Raw genomic sequence first — 5,841 nt, 5'->3', positions numbered from 1 at the left:
TTTGGATATATACCCAGCAGTGGGATTGTGGGATCATCTGATGATTCTATTTTTAACTTTTTGAAAAACCTCCATACTATTTTCCACAATGGTAGAACTCATATTTTAAAAAAGAAGAAATGGCGGGGAGCCTGGGTGGCTCAGTCGGCTAAGCTTCCGACTTGGGCTCAGGTCGTGATCTCACGGCTGGTGGGTTCAAGCCCCCGAATGGGGCCCTGTGCTGACAGCTCAGAGCCTAGAGCCTGCTTCAGATTCTGTGTCTCCCTCTCTCTCTGCCCCTCCCCCCCCTTTGCTCTATCTTTCTCTGTCTCTCAAAAATAAATAAACATCTAAACATTAAAAAAAAACAAGTAGAAATGGCAAGAAAGCATCCTGTTTGTGGAGGGTCATGTTAGACCAACACCCGAGATTCACAATGGGCAGGAATTCACTTCCCAGCTTCCATTGTCACCATTTCTTTTCCTGACAAAGCCCTGGTTTTGGTCAGGTGTTTACTCTTCCATCAGAAGATTCAACAGAATTTGACCTTATCCTCAGCTTTGGAAGTGTATCTCACTCTAAACCACTCTTGGTAATCCCACTACCTTGCCATTGAATAGTTTAGGAACTCAGACTTCAGTCATACACAGTACAGTTTTCCCTTGAGGAGTGTTGTTGCTAGAGGAGTGAGCAGGTGACCTAAGTTGCATCAGATTGAAGGGAAAGGTTTCTGTAGGACAACTGGGTGAAAGGTTTTCTTTTTCTCCTGTGGAATATGAACAAAGTAATGTAGGTCATTGTTTCCTGTAAGTCACTTATTAGCCATGAGAGTCCTAGTCTGGAGACAAAATTGTTGCACAAAGAAAGACTAAATCAAGAGAATACCAAATAAATGGATTGGAGCCCTCATGGCATTGGGCCTGGAACCCTTCTGAACTCTGGATTTGCCTATTAATAAACATCATTGTTTAAGCTAGTTTGAACTCGATTTTTCTGTAACTGGCAGCCCATAGCATCCTACCTGATACAACTCTCCCTGCTGTTCACCAACCCTTGGGGAAAACTTTGAGAATCACCTATCCATCTCACAACTCTGAGGTCTAACAATTGCTCCTGTTGCAATTCCTCTTTACATATTGGCTGGTCCCACAGCCAACCTGGGGACATCATGCCTCAGGACATTTCAAAATCTGACCGAAGGTTTCCATTCTGTTGCTGAGGGTTGGATGAGGAAAAGGGTTATCCCTCCTGCCAGGAGATAGCCTGTGATGAGAGCTAATGTAGAGGAAGAGAGGTTGTACCCTTGGTGGTAGCTTTGGAAGGAATGGAGTGCCTGCAGGGCTACCACTGGCTTATAATGTTCTTTTATGCGAATTAGGGGGGAAAATGCCCTTCCCAAGACACTTTACTTCCATATAACGGTAAACTGTCGTAATACGTTGATTTTGTTAGCACAAAACATTTTTCTTTCATTTGCCAGAAAATTGTCATAATGAATATACAAATGTATGCTATCTAGGGTGTAAATAGCTCTCTCTTAGATCTGGCACCATTGAGCATGACACCATCTGGACAAAGGAACGTGACAGCCTATTAGAGACAGAACACAGAATGCGGAACAGACGAGAAAGCTGGTGGAGACGTACTTATAATCCATTCACTTTCAGCTCAGACATGATTTTGATAGGTAAACAACTTTTAACAAGTAAAGTGGGGAGATAAGACTTTTCTTTTAACTTTGTATTTTAAAATAATTTCAGACTCACAAAAAAGGTGCCCCCCCAAAAAACAAACCCAACCAACAACACATCACCAAAAATAAAAATCAGTCCTCATATATCCTTCACCCAACTTCACAACTTATATAAAGAGAGTACGATTATGAAAATCAGGAAATTAACTTTGATATCATACCACTAATATACAGAGCTTATTCAGATTTTACTAATTGTCACACTAATGGTTTTTTATGGTCCTGGATCCAATCCAGAATCACACATTGCATTTAGTTCTCATATTTTCTCAGTCTCCTTCAACCTAAGGTAGTTCCTCAGTGTTTGTCTTTTATTACATTGACACTTTTGGAGAGTACTGGCAGTTATTTTGTAGAATGTGCTTCAATTTGGGTTTACCTGATGTCCTTCCTAATGATTCAAAATTCAGGTTGTACATTCTTGGCAAGAATACCACAGAAGTGATGCTGTGCCCTTCTCGGTGCATCATTTCAGGAGTCGCATGATGTTAATGTGTTAACTTTAATTATGCGATTTAGGTGCTCTGTGCCTTGTTTCTCCACTGTAAAGTTACTCTTACTCTCTTTATAATTAATAAATATCTTGTGTTGAGATACTTTAAAAATATACTTATATCCTGTTTCTTATCAAACTTTGTCCCACCAATTTTACCACCCATTGGTGATTCTTACCTACAGAAATTATCAGTGTGGTATTGGCCAAATAGTGAGGTCAAAATTCCAACTTTACTTTTTAATGTTTATTTATTTATTTTTGACGGTGGGAGAGGGGCCAAGAATCCAAAGCAGGCTCCACACTGTCATTACAGAGCCTGACATGGGGCTCAAGCTCTCAAACTGTGAGATCGTGGCCTGAACAGAAGTTGTACCCTTAACCAATTGAGCCACAGGCACCCCAAGATTTCAGCTTTAGAATTAAATTTGGAAAGACTCCCCAGAAGTAGGTGAGAAACATCTTGCAATCTGAGTGTATAATCTACTGACCAGGAGCAGGAGTTTTGCATTCAGACAGACCTAAACTCAAATATTAGCTCCACTGGGTATTAGCTATGTGACTCTAAGCAAATTAACTTCTCTGATCATTAATTCCCTTATTGGTAAAGTAGAAATTATGGAGTCTATCATATAGAGTTTTTATAATGAATATAATAAATATAAAGCACTTTGCATAGTGTCTGGCACATGATAAATGCTCAGTGAATTTTAGTTATTGTTATAATTGTTATTGTAATGAAGTGGTTCAGGACAAGTCTTCCCCAAAATGTGCCACTTTAGCATGTGGACTGTTTTGAGCTGAAGGTAATTAAGACCTTGTGGGCTCAAGAGAAACTTTTTTTTTAATTAATTAATTTATTTTGAGAGAGAGAGAGAGAGAGAGAGAGCACAGGTGCACAAGCAGGCGAGGGGCAGAGAGAGAGGGGGAGAGAGAGAATTCCAAGCAGGCTCCAATTCCAAGCAGGCTCCAGGGTCAGCACAGACCCTGACACAGGGCCCAAACTCACTAACCATGAGATCATGACCTGAGCCAAAATCAACAGATGCTTAACTGACTGAGCCACGCAGGCACCATTCAAGAGAAACTTTTGCCCCTCTTTTAACTATGTAGAAAAATCTTCCCTGGGCGCCTGGGTGGCCCAGTTGGTTAAGCATCCGACTTCGGCTCAGATCGTGGGTTCGTGGGTTCGTGGGTTCGTGGGTTCGAGTCCTGCATCGGGCTGTATGCTGACAGCTCAGAGCCTGGAGCCTGCTTCAGATTCTGTGTGTGTCTCTCTCTCTTCCCCTCCTTCGCCATGTGTCTCTCTCCCTCTCAAAAATGAATAGACGTTAAAAAAAACAATTTAAAATAAAATGGCTCAAATGGTAACCTTATAAAAGGGGGGAGGGCGCCTGGGTGGCTCAGTTGCTTAAGCATTCGACTTTAGCTCTGATCATGATCTCCTGGTTCGTGAGTTCACGCCCCAGGTCGGGCTCCATGCTGACATCTCAGAGCCTGGAGCCTGCTTCAGATTTTGTGTCTCCCTCTCTCTCTGCCCCACCCTGTTCATGCTCTGTCTCTCTCAAAAATAAACAAGCATTTCAAAAAAATGTTTTAAAAAAAGTGACCTTTCCCAAAATAAAAATATTGGCAGAGACAAATTTTATTTGAAGGCCCCATCTGTATGGCAGGGCAAACATCTAGTATGGATGAAATAATTTTCCTATCATAGAAACAGAGTACAATCAAAGACATTTCAGAACAGTTCCTGGTCAGAGAAAGGAATGCCTGCTCTATAGCTTTGGACCAGTGTTGACTTTATGTCTTTCATTTCTTCCCTTTCCAAATAGGACACTGAGGTTATTTGTCTCTGCTTGCTACTGTATATTTGGGAATGAGAAAAGAGAGAGGACAGATAGCTCTCTCTCTTTTTTTTTTTTTTTTTTTTTTTTTAGCTTTTACACAACCAAAAAGAACCACATGTGTACCAGATGGAGATGCGTGAGCATCTCCCAGGGCTTTTAGCTGGATTCAGTGACTTTGGATAACATTCTCAGGGGTAGGGTGGAGAGGGATCTACTCTATATATGGGAGGAAGAGTAAAAGGGAAATTCATTGGCCAGAGAGCGAATTGTAGCAGACTGACCATGTGTTTTCCAAGCTCATTTTTTTTTCCTCCTAGGTACTAAGTTAAATTACATTTCTCATCTTCTCCTGCCATTAGAGGGGGGCCACTTGGCTTGAGTTCTGACCAATGAGTTGGGGAAAAGGCTATCTGATACTCCTAGGCCTAGTCCATAGCCCACAATCCTCTGTGCTCTCTTTTGTCTCCCCTCAGTGAGACTGATGTCAACATCTAGGGCAATACTAGGTTCTGAAAGACTGCACAGAGCAGAAACCCCCAGCTGACCACACTGAACTCTTTGTGAACAACGAATAAATATTTATTGTATTAGGCCACTGAGATTTGGAATTATTTATTACACAGAAACTAGTGTTAATTATGCTGACTAAGAAAATCTCCATCGTACTAATTTAACATACTAAATGTTACACAACAATGGGCAGCTAAATGTTTATTCAGAGATGCAAGATCCATTAAATACATTATTTCCGTTGGATGATTTCTGACCAGCCAGTTTGGTAAATAAATTTTAATTTTCTAAAGGTTGCCTTCAGAATACAAATATACCTGCCCATAATGGAATAATGGATGTCATAACTGAATGTGCCCAAGGGGTGGGCTAGAAAAGGATACCAAATGAAGTAGGTAAAGCCTTAAAGTGGGTAAAGCCTAGGTCCAATCCTGAGTCAAGATCAGAGACAGTCTCTCATCAAAGGTTCAACCAAGCAAAGAGAAACCACCATGGGTGTTTACAAGAGAGACTCTACGGTGAGAGAAAGAGGAAGAGGCAGAGAAGCTAATCTGAGGACAGTGAAGCAACACAGACATTGGCAACAGCACAAAGCCACCACCACCCTTAGACTGAAAAACAGGGAAAAGGTGGTTTAATTGGAGCCCAGGGGTTATGATCACCCAGCAGAAGAGGCTGTCAAGGCAAGCACATCCCCCAAAGGTGGAGACTTTGGAAGAAGGGCAGCAGTTTTGGAGATGCCACCCAAGGGAAGGAGAGTAAGATTCTACCATTCCGTCACTAGTGCCGCCCAATGGCTAATGCCAGCTGGAATCCGAGTGACTCAGGGGCCTGAGAAAGACAGCCTTACAGGAGCCAGTCCACCTGCCTTACTGAGCCGGGTAGGCAGGCCACAGGCAAAGGATCTGAGCACATGAAAGTGTAGGACATGCAGAAACTCTTAAGGAAGAGATGTAGAACACTCTATTCTCAGTAAAATCAAAGCTCAAGGGTTAGATCAACTTGAAAGAGCATTGCAGTCAAAGGTGGGACATTTTTAAATGTTCTTGCTTCTCAGAGATGCTGTTCTACTTGTTGTGATTAAAGTCACCACTTTTTTACTTTTATTCTAGGTCATGGAAGAGCCAGCATGTGGGGGAACTTTATTCTTATGTCCAAATATGAAATCTGTTCAGATGTAGCTTCCTTCTCCTTCAATTTTTGTAAGCAAATTTGATTAAGTGTTTGAAAACTGCAGAAATGAAAGGTGGAACACAGTC

The 5,841-nt window shown here is 41.7% G+C and overlaps 1 protein-coding gene across 2 annotated transcripts in view; it reads left to right on the top strand.

Moving 5' to 3' along the window:
- The window catches only part of PANK1 (pantothenate kinase 1), a 103,852-nt gene that overhangs the window by 25,066 nt on the left and 72,945 nt on the right, over nt 1-5,841 (top strand). The gene's annotated exons all lie outside the window — the stretch shown is intronic.

The sequence above is a fragment of the Herpailurus yagouaroundi genome, unplaced genomic scaffold, assembly GCF_014898765.1.
Source record: "Herpailurus yagouaroundi ecotype Mexico unplaced genomic scaffold, PumYag 163, whole genome shotgun sequence".
NCBI classification, from domain to species: Eukaryota; Metazoa; Chordata; class Mammalia; order Carnivora; family Felidae; genus Herpailurus; species Herpailurus yagouaroundi.
Note: the sequence above shows the minus strand (reverse complement) of the source record. Positions and strands in the feature narration are given on the sequence as shown.